Consider the following 15,411-nt stretch of genomic DNA (forward strand, 5'->3'; position numbering starts at 1 on the left):
TCTTCTGCTTTCTATTACTCTTCCACCCTTCCCTTAATACTTTTCTTTTTTTCTAAAGCAGCAAAACTTAACTGTGTAAATACGACTCAGTTCCCAGATTATTTCAAAATTTTAGCTTCATAAAAATTAATTTTGTATCCATAAATTATTACAATTATATAATTATTAAAAATAAAAAAGTAAGAAAAAACCCAAGTAAAAACTGGAGGAAGAAGGAAATAATAAACATTAGACCATAAAAGAATGAGGGAAGATATTGTGTTATCAAAAAACAACAATGAACTGAACAGAAGCAAAACTGGCCATCTTGCAATATAAGACAAAGGATTCAAAAGGAATTAACTGTAGCAACAAGAAGAAGCAGTCATAACAGACACAATGTAAGCAAAGACTCCTTAAGTATTTTTTTTAATTTATTTATTTATTAAAAATTTCCACTTCCTCCGATTTCCTTCCCACTCTGCCCTTTTAAGTATTACTAGTTATTTCCTAAAAGGACGCACCTGATTTCTATACTTTAGTTCTGTATCATGGCAAGTCTTTTAAAAATTGATTAAGTTGTGTTTGGGATAATGAACAAAAAAAAAAATCAGTATCTTTGGCTCCAGGAATTAGGAATGTCCAGTACTAATCTTAAGACTTTGTAAAGAACAAGATGAAAAAAGTATAAATGGCAAGAAAAGCATACTCTAGACACAGGGGACCACATGTCACAGGCTATTGGGAAGTATCTATTGAGGAGAAATTACTCATCGATTCTGTGCATCCCCCAATTCCCAGCCTTTCTTTATCTTGAACTTCACAGTGCTATTGGAATGGGGTTATACTAAGGTTAGCTTGCTAACAGGGACATATAAAAGACAGAAGTCTCCTTGTAGTGATGTGCACAGTTACTGTGCCAACATCAGTGTGCTCGCTGAGCCGTTGTTAAAGTTGAATGCCAAGTTCAGACCTTTCCATATGAATATTTATAAAACAAAGTTTTATAGTTTTAAATCAGATAAATCTCTATACCTCAATATTTAAAGGATAGATTACCCGTAGTTTGAGGAAAAGCAAAGACCAGCATGAAAACGTACATGGACTAAAATGAAAGCATACTAAATAAATATATTCTCTTCATACTGGCAAAGTTACTAAAACAGTAAATAACTAGGAAGCAATATAATCTTGTTAGATGCCTTTGGGAACACTTGTACATTTTCATAAGAACTTATATAGATATAAAATGTTAATATACCATTCTAAAACGGTTGTCTGTTATGAATAGAAAAGACACTTTTTAGTGATGAAACTGAACTCGTTTTCTGCTATTCACTGCAAAATGAGGTGATTATGAAATAAGCTCCTTTAATAGAATTCAAGAAGATCAAATTTACTCAATGAAGCTACACAGTTTTACCGTTTAAGAGACAGGAACAGAATTGGTAGGCAAAGGAGATATAGCATATTAAAGGAAAATTCCACTTTCAGTTGGACTCCTATTCAGTAAAGTGGGTCTGAAGCTTTTCTTCCCTCTCCACAGTGCTTAAGAGAGATGGAACCCAGAAACCTCAAAGAGAAGACCTATTCACAGACTTAGAGTATTTTTATTAAAGATAATTTTTTAGGTACAATTTATTTAATGACATGTATTGCTACACTCTTTTAGGAATCTCTCTAAATGCTATTATCTTAGATATATGGCAAATTTCCATTCATATTAAGAATTGTTTTAAATAAAAAGTTGGAAAGGCACAAACCACAGTTTAGGGAAATGTCACGGGCACTGTTACAATAATTTCATGATAGCAATAATACCATTATCTGCTTCACATTTTTCATATACAGTGAAGAGTTCAACTGAAATACATTTATGTTATAGTGCAAAATGCAGTAAAAGAACTCAACTTCAAGAATCTTAAGTTTACAAGTAAACATATGCTAATTTTTAAAACAGAGTGGCAAAAGACAATAGTTTGTGCTTACAATAAGAGAAAAGCTTTGAATAAAAGCAAGCTGTATTTAAGTCTGATGAATGCATGACCGATTTGTCTAGGTTGTTGAAGTGGATGCTTTGCCTAAGTTTATACAAATTGTTCATTTCAATTTTTTTAATTGTATTTTGTTAAAAGCAAAGAAAATGCACATATGAATTATGTAGTAATTTTCTTAGTTTTGGTTCTTTCCTGACTTAAATTTTTTGAACCTGTACAAAAAAACCGATACACTTAAGACTCAAAGCTGTCTTTGATTTTAAAATTATGGGGTAGTATGCCTTTGCCAGACAATCAGCAACATTTTTTTAAAAATAGTTTGCACTTATTTTGAAAATTTAGGAACTCACAGTTGTGAAATTATTGCAGGATGTAAAGTTTTCATAATTTATATTATCATTACTAAAAATATCAAAAAAATGCTTTTATGCAAAAATAATACCACATTTCACTGTAGAAATATATTCACTCTTTGTTTTTTCTGTTCCAAATCCTGGCTAATCAAAATCTACTAACCCTACTGAAATTATGTTCTTGCTATTATGTATTCAATAGTATGTACTATCCTATGTGATCACTCCTAGCTTACAATTTTATTGTAAGTGCAGCAAAGCAAAAAGTCCTAATTGGTGTATTTAAAATTTACATGACACATTTCATCCTGGCTATTAAATGAGTAATTAATCTATAACATCTCCGCATTACTGCACAAGGCGTTTCATCAAAGTTAATTATATAAATGGAGAAAGTAAACATTATGCTACGGAAATATCAACACTGCAGATGATCTAGTTGCTCACAGTGGTTTCATTAGGCTTCCAATTAATCTTGGAGCGGATGCTTGCTGCTGGGTGGAATAGTAAAATCAGCAATACATCGTAGGAATTATTGAAGACACCATGATTCTCTTACTGTGTGTGTATGTGTTTTAATAACAGGACCATCAACATTACAAAAGTGCTAAAGCTTTCATGTATCAGGCAAAGTTGTATAGTTCTTTAAAAACAATGGAAAATATGTTCTATGGTCTATGGAACAAGAAACTCAAGTACGAAGAAGACAATATTACATTATTTTTAATGTAATTTTGTCAACACAGGAAATTCAAAAGAAATAAAAGCACGTTTGAAAAGTTACTGGGTAGTCACATCTTTGATATTAAAGCATGTTGACCAAATGGCTGCTAAGGTTTCTTTAGGGAAACAACTGTGTCCCACATCATCAGTGCACGGGTAAGTTAGAAGCCAGTTCTCATTCGGGGAGGCACTCAAACATACTCTGCAAAACTTTTTTTTTTCTTGGTTTCCTGTACAACACACACTGGTCACCACATATCAATCTCTTTTATTCTTATTTCTTTTAAGCAAGGTTCTATGCTTCTATGGCAGTAAGTATCTATATATTGTTTTTAGGGGACTTTAGTGTTATTATTCATTTCTATATTCCTCCTCTATCTATGCTCTGTTTTCCTAACCCAGTGTAACCATTCCTGTTCCATTATTTACTTTTAACCTTTTATATCAGTGAGTTCCACTTTTCAAAACCTCAAATGAAATATTCTTTTTCCTTTTGTGAACTTAGAAAGTAACTTTGACCATGAAGCTCATGATACCAAGCATGTTTTAAAAGTATGTTGACATGAACTATTACTTGAACATGTTGTCATAAAATACCAAAATTGTTTACATTTTTATTAAATAAACTCATGCTATGATGGTAATTAATCTGTACCAACAAAAAGAAATACAGGCTTCAATCAGTTCACTGCTTTTGTAGACTGTATAGATTCTTTTTTTTTTTTTTCTCCTTTTCTCTTTAGAAAACTCCATAAGCTTTGGCTTGGTCTCTGTACTTTAACTAATAAAAAGAATAAAATAGCAACAAATTCTGACCAAAGTCCAAATGACAGTCTTCCTTCTGTTTCCTATAACATGATTCCTGCACCTAAGTCTCAGGGATCACTGCAGAAGAAGAAAGAAACACTGTGAGGAGCCAGAGGCATAGTCAAGATGGTGTTAGTTTGTACCTCCTGGAAATACCATAGAGGATATGCCCACGAAACTGCATCAACGTGGCTGTTTAAATAAGCCTTAAACAGTGATGTACTGATGGAGATGCTAACATGAAAAGGGAAAGCTCATGGGTCCACAGCTTAGACAAAGAACAAAGGGAATGAGAGAATGATGAGAGCAGGAGAAATTACCTTCCCCAGAGAATTAGTTAGCCTTCATGTAAACCATTTCATCTTTGAAAATACTTATAGTCTCCTTACTTGTAAATGGAGATGTTTCTACTTGCTTTGTCTTCTAAACCATTGATAGAACTTGGCAATTTACTGAGAGTTCATAGCAAGTGGAAGATCAATTTGATGCTGTCCCTTCTGGAAGCAAAGGAAACCAGTATTATTACCTAGCATAGAAATTCTTTATTATCTAAGATATTTATAAGGACAAACAAATGGTTTTATAAAATGAAATGCATTCTGTTGTACTTTGTACTTCAGATCCAACAATCACTTCCCTGTCTTCTATTTTTAAGCCACAGTTTCTTGTGCCTAATAGTGGTACAGCCCTTTTTTTCCACTTATTTTCTTTTCTCACATTCACTAATGAAACCGGTAGTAGTTTTGGACCTCATGCTACTCTGTCAGACAGTTATAGCTCGTCCTTTAGAAAAGAAAATTAGAAAACTGCTGAGTGTTATAGATATTAATGGCTGTTAGGAAAGTATAATAGAAGGCTCTCTGTCTGGAGCATTGCTAAGCTTTTATGTCATTATTCATGAATGACTAATGCATTCATAGAAGAATGCTGATGTCCAAGGTTGGGGAGACAGACAGTGGAGAGACAGTGGCTGAGAGCCATTTGTCACAGGCAGAGATCTAATAGCAGGCTACTCTACAATGGAGTATTTCAGCAGAACTTTGGAAAGGAAACTTCCTTACCCCTGAAGGTGTCCTTTGCTTCACATGTTTAAAGACTGTTAGATAACAACATAATGCTTTGATTTATGTTTTTACTATAAAACTGATCAAATTCTGGCTCCGTCAAAATGCTTGTATTCTCCTTGATCTAATGACATTTAAATATCATGCAGATGTTGGCATATATCAATCTTAAGTTCTATATTATATATATTATATATTAGATTATATAGACACAGAGATGTACATGAATGTGGAACCTTTGTCATATGTCCCCTTCCATAGTCCTTCCCATTGCTATCTGAAGAGAGGGTCTCTCACTGAACTAGAAGGTAGCTATTTTAGCTACACTGGTGGGTCATCAAGTTCCTATTAACTGACTCTGACTCCCACATCAGGGGTTACAGGAGCATGAAGCCATATGTAGAGTTTTGTAGGAGGGCAGAGGTTTCAACTCAGAAGAATCTCATGCTTACATAGGAAATGATTTGACTCATTAAGCTGTTTCACAAGATAACTGACTGACAATATTATATGCTTTCATAATTTTGCTGTCTGGTATTTTGGAAAGAACCTAGACAACTGAATAAGTTGAATTGGTGCATATTCATCAGCCTTTTTTATTATTCTATTAAATCAGCAACTTGTTTATATTTTTGTAAATATTGAGGTCTATTGGCATTTATTACAATGTATTCTTTTTTTCTTTTGAACATTTCTTATTTAATATATGGACAAGTATTTCTTAAATAAAAGAGAAAGAAACCTTAGTCCTTTTCTTAATTCCAAAAGCATTTACTATGCCTCCCTGTTACTTTTATATCTTCACTATCTTCACAGGTTTTGATAAAGTATCATCATCTGTCATTATATTGTCTTCACTGAGATAATTGCCAATATGATTTGTCAGGCTCCTTCTTAAAACTATTCGTTGATTTCTTCCAGCATAAAGGACAAAGTTCAAGTTCTTATAAATTATCATTTGTCATATAACCATTGCCATCTTTAATCAAGTATATTTATTCAAATTCATCATTGTCAGTTCTCAGCCTACCTTAAACTCTTATGAATGTTTGACATAACTGAGCACACTGAAAACCTCTCTTTGGATACTATGATGCCATCTTTAGCAGGGACTTTTTGATTCTTTGCCTAGATAGCCTCTGAACATAGTAAACATTTCATTTTTGCGCTATCCAGTTACTTCCTGTGATTCTGGATTCTTGGAAATGTAGTGGAATTTTCAGGCCTATCTACAGACAACAATCACCCCCTTTTCAGAGAAAAGAAAAGGGTCTCAACTTCAGTAAATAGGAAAACTCGATCTTGTCCTGCTAGGAGAACTATCAAAATCCATACAATCTCATTTATCAGAAACAGCTGTCAGGATCGATTTTAACTTCAGACTGTGCATAAGAAACCAAAGTGTTACTGTGCCTTTTCTTAAAGCTACACTTTTGTTTTATCTCTCCCTCTTACCTACTTCTTCAATCAATTCTCAGGTAACATGTTTCAAACAAACAAAACATAAATTCTTATGACATTTTCTGCTTCTCAACGTATGACCCAAGATGCTGCCCTCTTCCATCTTCCACATAATTTCTGGCTTTTCTTCGTCATTATCCTTGTCAACTTTTCCTTCTTCTCCCAATATAAAAGTGTGTGACTTCTTAAGTACTCAGCCTCGAATCATTTTCTCAGTCACAATATATGTCATCCATATAAATTTTCAGCTATCTCTATCTAATGTCATAAGTTTTTCCCTAGGCTAGAATTTACTTTGAGATTTACAGAAAATATCTACTTACCCACAATTAGCATTTGAATGTCTGAAAAAGATAACACAGCTCAAAAAGAAATAATGATCTAACTCAATTCCAATTTTGCATTTTATGTATTACCTAATAAATATAAACCAACTAATCTTTTGTTGTAACAGGATTCCTGAGCCTGGCCTCCTTATTAAAAACAAATATTTATGTATTACAGTTCTGGTGGCTGAAAATTACAATACCTACAAGGCTACATCTGGTATGTGCTCTCCTGTGATGACATTAGATGACCTGGGATACCTTGTGACAAAAGAATAAGAATGAATATACAATCTTGAGTATCTCTTTGTTTTCTCATAATATCATGTATTCTATCATTTGCATAAATGACTTTATACAACACTAATTACACACCAAATGTCTAAGCTCCAAACATTAACAGGTAAATACTGGGACTAGGTTCACAATCCACAATCTTTGTGGGACATATTTATACCACAGCAGTGTTCTCTGGAGTAAAATTAGCAAGGGAATTATTAGTCATATCCTTTTTTATAAACAAAATGTACACGATGATACCAAAGGGATGTTCAAACCTAGCAGAAGATTATAAGTATGTTTATTTGGCTGACTACAGTCATCTGAATTTTTATGAGTAATACTCAAAGAACAACATAGAAAGGTACCAAGAATCATGGACAGAAGTAATGTCACTTGTCTATGGATTTCAGAAGAAAAATCTATGACGAAGTTCTCAAGGCTGCTCAAAAATTCCACAGCCTTTTAGGGTCACTTTCAACTTTTTCTTCCTTTGTCTTCAGGCCTTGCTTATAGCATAACTAACCTGTTACATTTATGAGATTGTATTAATAATATTTAAAATGGCAGGCTTGAATTTAATAATTTTATGTCCAAAGTTTATTTGCAATTAAATATGTGCCAATCATAAACATTACAAAATTATATGAAATATAAACCATAAATACTAAAATATTTATTTATGTACATCTAGTATAAAAATGTACTGTACTCTTCACCATTACCCTATTCAATTCCGTCTTGAGCCAGATAATGAGAATTTTCTTTTGCTTATACTTTTATCACTTATTTTCTAAAACTACTTAAAATTCATCATTTTTCTGCATTTCTAAATTGTCTTGTTCACTTGTTTTGCACTTAAAATATAAATAAAAGATAATAGTATTCATAATGTTCTATGATTTTCTTCTGTTGACACAACAATTATGTCCTGGGTCTTTATTTAGGTCAATTAAAGTTATGATGTTTAAAATTATAAGGTTATGAATTATTTCATAATGTAAATATAATATAACTTTATTATCTTTTCAAATTCTGGGGAAAGTTGCAACTTATTTATATATTCTTATGATGACAAATATTTGGTAACTCATGATTCTTTACAAATTAACACATTCAATATATATATAATCTTCTGATGAGTAAGTCTAAGATTTCTTCAAATATCAAGAGTAGAAATATTAGAAGCCTAACATATAAAACTTCGGTTTAGCAGGAGGATTTAAATAATATTCCAAATATTTACACGAGTCTTATATTCATAACTAGTCTCTAGATTATAAGAATTACTAGGGTTTCATTTATATCAAGAACCTTTAGTTTGGGTCTGCTATATTTCTTATCTGTTTTTGTGATGTAACTCTTTACAAACACAAACCCTATTAAGTAACTTATTCATTTTTTTCAATTATATAATGGCTTCTTAATGATTGCCATATGAATTCTGGAAATCTAACATTGTCTCTGAATTTTTTATGGTCTAACTTCTCCATCCCAAGCTGTAATGACACTGCACCTCAATTCCTTAACTTGCTCCCAGGATTTTGTACATGCTTTTTTCTTTTTACTCATTTTAAATGATACTATCACAATGACCTTTCAGCTGTTGATATTGCTGGATTGGGGGAGGGCTGCCTTAAAAATCAATCAGGGCTTTCATTGACTTTTCCAATTGTTTATACTGTATTTTCCCCAATTTTCAAATTTTGCTTTTACCTCAGAAGAAGTGTCATATTTGTGGAAAACACTCCCCTCACAGCCTTCATAACTGATGAAGTCAGTTATATATTGCTTTGTGCAAATTCATTTATAGCATACAGAAAGTACATGACAGTGTCAGTGCATACTATGTACACGGAAATTGGAAAGTCCATTTTTACTCATGTACAAACACACATACTTCTGATCAGTTTTTATCACAAATGTCCATGTCCTTGTAATACCTATCCTCCAAACATACAACCAAAGAGCAAATGTTTCTCTGCTTTGTTATTGATGCTGTTGCCTTCATCGACCATTGTGGTAAGCATCATATAAGAATACCTGTGGTAAGTTTAAGCACACCATTTTGTAAGTCACATATAGTTAGTGGGTATTTGTACAATCTGATTCTAACATACAACAAATAAGGTTTTCAAAGAAATGACTTTCTTACATAGACACAAACCTTACTGAGATAGATTTTTATCAAGCAATATTAAGAAAAAGAAAATGAAGTTCAAATAGTAATGTCTACTGATATGAATTTTCTTCAAACTAAATTGAGTGATAATTAAAAGCTGAACACTGAGATATTTAACAGAAGATTTTCCGATTTCAAATGCTGATCATAACTTTATGCCACATCTATTCTTCCATATCTCTGTGTAAAATACAGTGAAGACTGTGGATGGCTGTTAACAGTTATAATTGACAGTTTTACTCAATATTTTAAGGGTCAGCTATAAGCCGAACATTTTTCCATTAGCTGTGGGTAAAGGGTTTAGTGATCGCCTCTTTGGATGCCCCCTAATTCTCTGAGTTGTACTATAAAATGCATTTCACCAATTACCACCTACACCTATCATTTAAATTCAACTTTTCAGTCATAAAGGAAAAAAAAAGCTATTTAAGTTTGAGAGGTGTTAAGTGGATCATAACTAAAAGCATGTAATTTAAATCAAAAAGATATTACAATTCAAGTGGCAAAAAGGTGTGTGTTTCTAAGACACACCTGCTAGTGGAACTCTAAAACTGGAAGTCTCTCTAATCTCTGAGGCCAATTGAGTGCGCCTTCAAAAAATTTAAATTTCTTTTAAATTTCTCCAATAAAAGTCTGTTACTAGAATCCTTGATCCAAGGCGGTTGTTTCTTATCAGGTTTTTGATATGGGATGTCCTTCTGCTGGATAATGAATAAAGCTTCTTTGGTCAATACCTTAGCAGAGTAAAGCCAGGCAGGGAAATCCAGAGATAAATAGATAGAGTAGGCAGAGTCGGGGAGAAGCCATGTAGCTGCCATAGGAGACAGACACTGGAGTCTTACCTGTAGGCCACAGTCTCATGGTGATACACAGGTTAAAAGAAATAGGTTAATGTAAGATGTAAGAGTTAGCTAGTAAGAATCCTGAGCTAATAGGCCAAGTAGTATTGTAATTAATATGGTTTCTGGGTGATTATTCAGGTGTCAGCAACCAGGAATAGAACAAGCAATCTCTGTTTACAGGTTCTGAGCAATGCTCACATGTAGAAGCATGAATTGTTGCCAATTCTGTGACCTTTCTAATGGCTGCAATCTATTCATTTAATGACATACTTTTGATGTGAAGCTAGAAGGATTCTCTGGCTTTGGTTTGTTTTGTGTGTGTATGTGGGTTTTTTTGTTTTGTTTTATTTTTTTTTTCTTGCCTAAAGTTTTTGAAATAGGGTTTATCTGTGTAGCTCTGACTGCCCTGGAAGTTGCTTTATCAAACATGTTGTACTTGAACTCAGAGATCTGTCTGCCTTTACTTCCCAAGTGCTGGGTTTAAAGGCATATGCCACCACCACCCAGAGGAATGATGCTATTGTTTCATCAAAAGGTAATTGGAATTTAAGATCAGCTAGTGACAGCTATCTTTTATGTTTACAATTCAGGTGATGATGTCACCATGAAACCTTAAGCCATGGTATACATTCTGAAGAGAGAAAGCAGGACTAAAACAGTCAATGAAGAAAATCCAGCCAATGTAGTCAAGATTCATAGTTGAGAGACGAGGTCTCCTCCCCGAGTAGTGAAAAGCTGGTTGTTTCTCCATTTTCCCTTTAAGACGACTTGCCCACATGTATACAAGTTCTTTCCATGATTGCAAGACATCAGAGTGCATATTTCCTCTCCACTGACGCACAGAACAAAGGTTCTTGTGAGAACACAAGAAAAATATCCTTTCTAAAAGCCAAGAAGGGTTCTCACAGGAAACTAAGTTTGTTGGCTATTCTGTTCTCCAGAAAAATACATGTTTAAGGGTTTATCACTGACTGAATACTTTAATGAACAGAATATACATTATATAATATAAATATACAATGTATATATAATAATGTAAAATTTATATACATGTGTGAATTCTGTTCATTAAAGTGTCCAGTCAGTGATATACCCTTAAACATCTTGATCTAATATAGTTATCACCCCATTTCTAAAGAGAGTCACTTTTTGCATACAAATGTAAGTACCTATATTTATGCTTAGCAAAGTAGGATAATAGTATAGTTCACAAGTGATGTAGCTTAAGAAGTATCTCTGCTACTATCATTCACTTATAAAAAATCACCATACATCAAGGTCATCATTAAGGGTAAAGATTTCCTAGGTAAAACCAATTTATAATGGGACATGACTATCCAAAACAGGAGGGAAACGCAAAAGAGTAGTCCAAGAAATTCTAATATGGGTACAGATAAGTTGCTATGGGAGATATATAAATAAATAGATGGAAAAGGGGAGAAAATTTATACTTAGGATTTTTTAGGGGGGTAGCAAAGAGAAGGAAATTCCTCTCTCAGGAAAAATATTATCACTTTACACATTTGAAGTTTTTCTCTATAATGAGACTCTCCTTGTCCCCTCTTTGGGACATGATCATACTATGGGACACACGAGGCTTGTCTTTGCTCTTGGCGCCGCCATACAGTTCGTGAACTGAGTAAGGGGCTGGAGATTGAAACTCACAAAGATTCACAGACAGAGAGAAACACGGGTCTTCCTTGATGCCAGAATGGCCCAAGAATGCCCCCTTTATTGTGTCCAGGGGCAGCTTATATAGAGATAGCAACGCCCCAGCCAAAAGCACCAGAAACCATTCCCCTGCCATTAGAAACTCCTGAGAGTCTCGTGCACAGAGCAGCTGTAGGCACTCAGTTCAGGGGAAAACAAGTTGTTTACAAGAAATTCAGGATCTCGGCATTCACTGCTCCCAACAATACTAAATTGCTTAAATTACCTTGAACTCACTCTATATCCAAGGCTAACCTTGAGTCTGTGATTTTCTTATCTCAGCCTCCTAAGTAGCTGTGGTTATAAGACTATATGTTATTAGGATCCTCAAGAGTTTTTAGTTTAATTTAGTTTATCTGCATTCTATTGCTAAAAAAATCAAGAATACAAATATGAAATATTCATTTTTGTATATAGAACATTTTAAAACCATGGTAGGAACAAATAGAGATAAGAAATAAAGAAGATAAAAATTATTGTTTGCAGAACTTTAAACACTAACCATGTCTTGTTAACGGGTAGATAATATTCTGAATCAAGATAAATAGCAACAGGAGCTGGTGGAAGGAAGGTGAAGCCAAGTGGGATTGGGATGTCATTGTAATCATGATTGATGTGGTTCACTTTCAGGATGCTCTTTTTAGCTAAGGAAGCATGCTTACCACTCCATTGCGAATCCTACCTCTATCTCACGCAAAATTTATATCCCTAAGTTCCAGTGGAATAAATGAAGATCTTCATAGAGCTCTATTCTGGAGTTGCAGATCAGCAAGCTGGCCTATATCGCCCTGAAGACACCACTAAGGCGAGAGTAAATGAGTGTGAGCAAAGATTGTTTGACATAGCTCAGCCCAAAGTATGCCTTCTAGCCCACATATCTTTTTTACTTTCACACACAACATGAAAGTGTTGTCTATCTAAAAATGAGGATTTCATATTTGTTTTGTTTAATTTTTCTTAGGAATTGAATGCTGATAAGCAAATGAATGTTTTTCTGGTTGACCAAGCCAAGTCTTTCTTTCACCAGGAAGGCTCTGTACCATGCTGCGGATACTTTCCTTAATCAAAACCATGCCGCCGCCTATGCCCTCAAGTGTAGCTCTTATATCTATTTACTACCAAAAGAAGAGTAATGGTACTATTATTAAAATAGAGACGAAATGTTCCTTGGGTCAGGGAAAAATTGGAGTGTCTGACTGAGGGGATTATGAATTACATTCCATCACGAACTTGTCATCTTCGTGATGTACTGTATAGCACTAAGAGCTATTGTTCCAATGAATTACACCCGGATGCCTTCGCTCTGAGGAATCATTTCATCGGAGACTCGGTATCCTATATCACCACAGTAACCTGTAACATATTTCCAGTGACATATCTTTGCTGTATGGTCTCCGCTAAAGGGGCATAATGAGCATTATGGTAAGGGTTTACTGGAGGTCGCGTGCTTTGTTTCACGTATTCCAAGTTGTTGAAGTTGTCTCTGCAACAAGAACATTAAAAATATTCATAGGTTCAACTGGGAAACCAGTCCTTGGAGATGTTGAATTATTTTCTACTTTAAGGAGCGCTTTATGAGAAGAAATATTTAATCAATAAAACAATCAGAACTTTATAGGCCCATTTTCCATGTTGCATTGCCGCAGCTGCAATTGAGCTGAGGAATTTACAGGAAAACAAAGCAGCAGTAGGGAAACAGGAAAGGTTCAGTTCAGCTGCAGTAATGCAAAGGATGAGCAACTCTGTAGACCCAGAGAGGTTTAAATGCCAAATCTTGTTCAATTTTCTCTCAGGCCGTAAGATTTTTAAATCGTCCCTAAATATTTTAAACAAGAGTAAGAAATACGTCTGTGGTACTCATATGCCTATCCATCTCCAGTGTGTGCATTAAATTCTGGCCAAGCTAGCTATTAGGGGGTAATTAGAAGTGACAAGGGAGATACAACATTCAGCACAGACTTGCTTTTTTTTTTTCTCGCTTAAGAGCCTGCATACTTTATGCAAATTGTTCAGAGGCCATTATCATGCAGCCCTAACAATCAGTATTTAATTTGTTGATAGCTTTGACAGTTGTGGCCAGAGTATAATTGGCATGGGCTCTCCTGCAAAAAATAAAATAAATTGGATTGTGCATGAAGCTAAACAACATAATTACTAACAATTAGACATTCATTACGTCCTAGCAGATCCTCAAATCCTTCGCCGGAGTTTGGCCAAACCTAGATCTAATTACATTCTAATTCTGCGAAAACATCCATGGTCCTGAGATAATCAGGTGTTCAGAAGGTGTTTTCTCTGGAAATCATGTTTCATTATGGACTACTATGTCAGGAAATTAATTGTGTTCATATTCGGAGATGATTGAAAATAACAGAAAAGAGATGTGTTTCATGTTAATTTGCTGGACATTTATTCTCTCCTCTCTCTCTCTCTCTCTCTCTCTCTCTCTCTCTCTCTCTCTCTCTCTCTCTCTCTCAATGTAAAATAATTACTTTAGGAGCATAGAAAACAAAATTCATTAAGGAAGGGCCCAGCCCACTGTGGGCTTATACCTGCGTGGGCGGCTGGTCCTGGGTTGTATAAAGAAGCAAGCTGAACAAGACAGGTGCAAGCTCATAAGCAGTGTTCTATTGTCTCTGCTTCAGTTCATGCTTTCAGGGTCCTGCCCAAGATCTTCCCCTGAATTTCCTTCATGATGGACTCTGACTGTAAGCTGAAATAAACCTTCCCCTTCCTCTCCAACAAACATACACGCGCGCGCGCGCACACACGCGCGCACACACACACACAGAGACAGAGAGACAGAGACAGAGAGACACAGAGAGAGAGACAGAGAGAGAGAGAGAGAGAGGGGTGTGCCATTAAAAGAAACAGAATAATTTTCCTGCTACAAATAGAGCTTCCCTAACTACTTCCAGTTATAACAAAGAAACCCTGTGTGTCAGAAACGGGATTCAGGAAGGTTAGGAACACACTGTCTTCTATACACTTAGTTATAGGTTATTTATACAAGGTGCGACATGAGGATGTGTCCACACAAAAAATTTAGAGCATGAACTGGAGAAGTGCCTCAGCAGTTACTAGGACTTGCTGGTCATGCAGAGGACCCAGGTTCCATTTTCAGGACCAAAATCCCAGCTCACAACCATCCAGAGGTCCGGTATGATCTATGTGGGCACACAGGCAAAATACTTACTCACATAGAAGAAATTAAGTACATTTTTTAAGAGGCTACAGATTAAAGGATGGACAAAGATGTTTTGTACTATCCCTTCATAGCCTGAGCATATAAGGGACATTCATTCTGAAGGAAAGCACAGGAGATACCATGAAATTTTAACAACGATGGGGCAGTACTTGAACAACCATCGCTTCTTTAGTTTTCTCTATCAAGGGTCTGAGCATGCCTGCAAGAGTATTCATCAATGAGTCACAGTACAATCTTTTTTTTTTTATTTTTTAATTTTAGTAGGTTTGTAGCCTAACTGTTGCAAGCAGGACTTTCTTTGCTGAAAACCACCGGGAAACTCTCTCAATGCTTGCTTGGAACAATTCACTGGCCTATCCTATCGAATCCTATCTAATTTATTTTTATTTTATTTTAACAATGATAATTTATTTAATTAGCTACATAGTATATATTTTGTTGGAAGAAAATGGGTATCAAAATATCTCTGTCTCTGTCTCT

The 15,411-nt window shown here is 34.8% G+C and overlaps 1 protein-coding gene across 3 annotated transcripts in view; it reads right to left on the reverse strand.

The window, feature by feature from the left end:
• Mgat4c (MGAT4 family member C) overlaps positions 1 to 15,411 on the reverse strand; it is a 160,015-nt gene that overhangs the window by 80,430 nt on the left and 64,174 nt on the right. For 2 of the 3 annotated variants that reach the window (XM_013350306.2, XM_026784575.1), the window contains exon 1: positions 4,249 to 4,346. The exons of the other annotated variant lie outside the window; for it this stretch is intronic. The gene's annotated coding sequence lies outside the window, so the exon portion shown is untranslated. Of the gene's footprint in view, positions 1 to 4,248; positions 4,347 to 15,411 lie in introns of those variants that run through there. 3 annotated transcript variants of the gene reach the window in all.

The sequence above is a fragment of the Microtus ochrogaster genome, chromosome 24 (assembly GCF_000317375.1).
Source record: "Microtus ochrogaster isolate Prairie Vole_2 chromosome 24, MicOch1.0, whole genome shotgun sequence".
NCBI lineage: Eukaryota > Metazoa > Chordata > Mammalia > Rodentia > Cricetidae > Microtus > Microtus ochrogaster.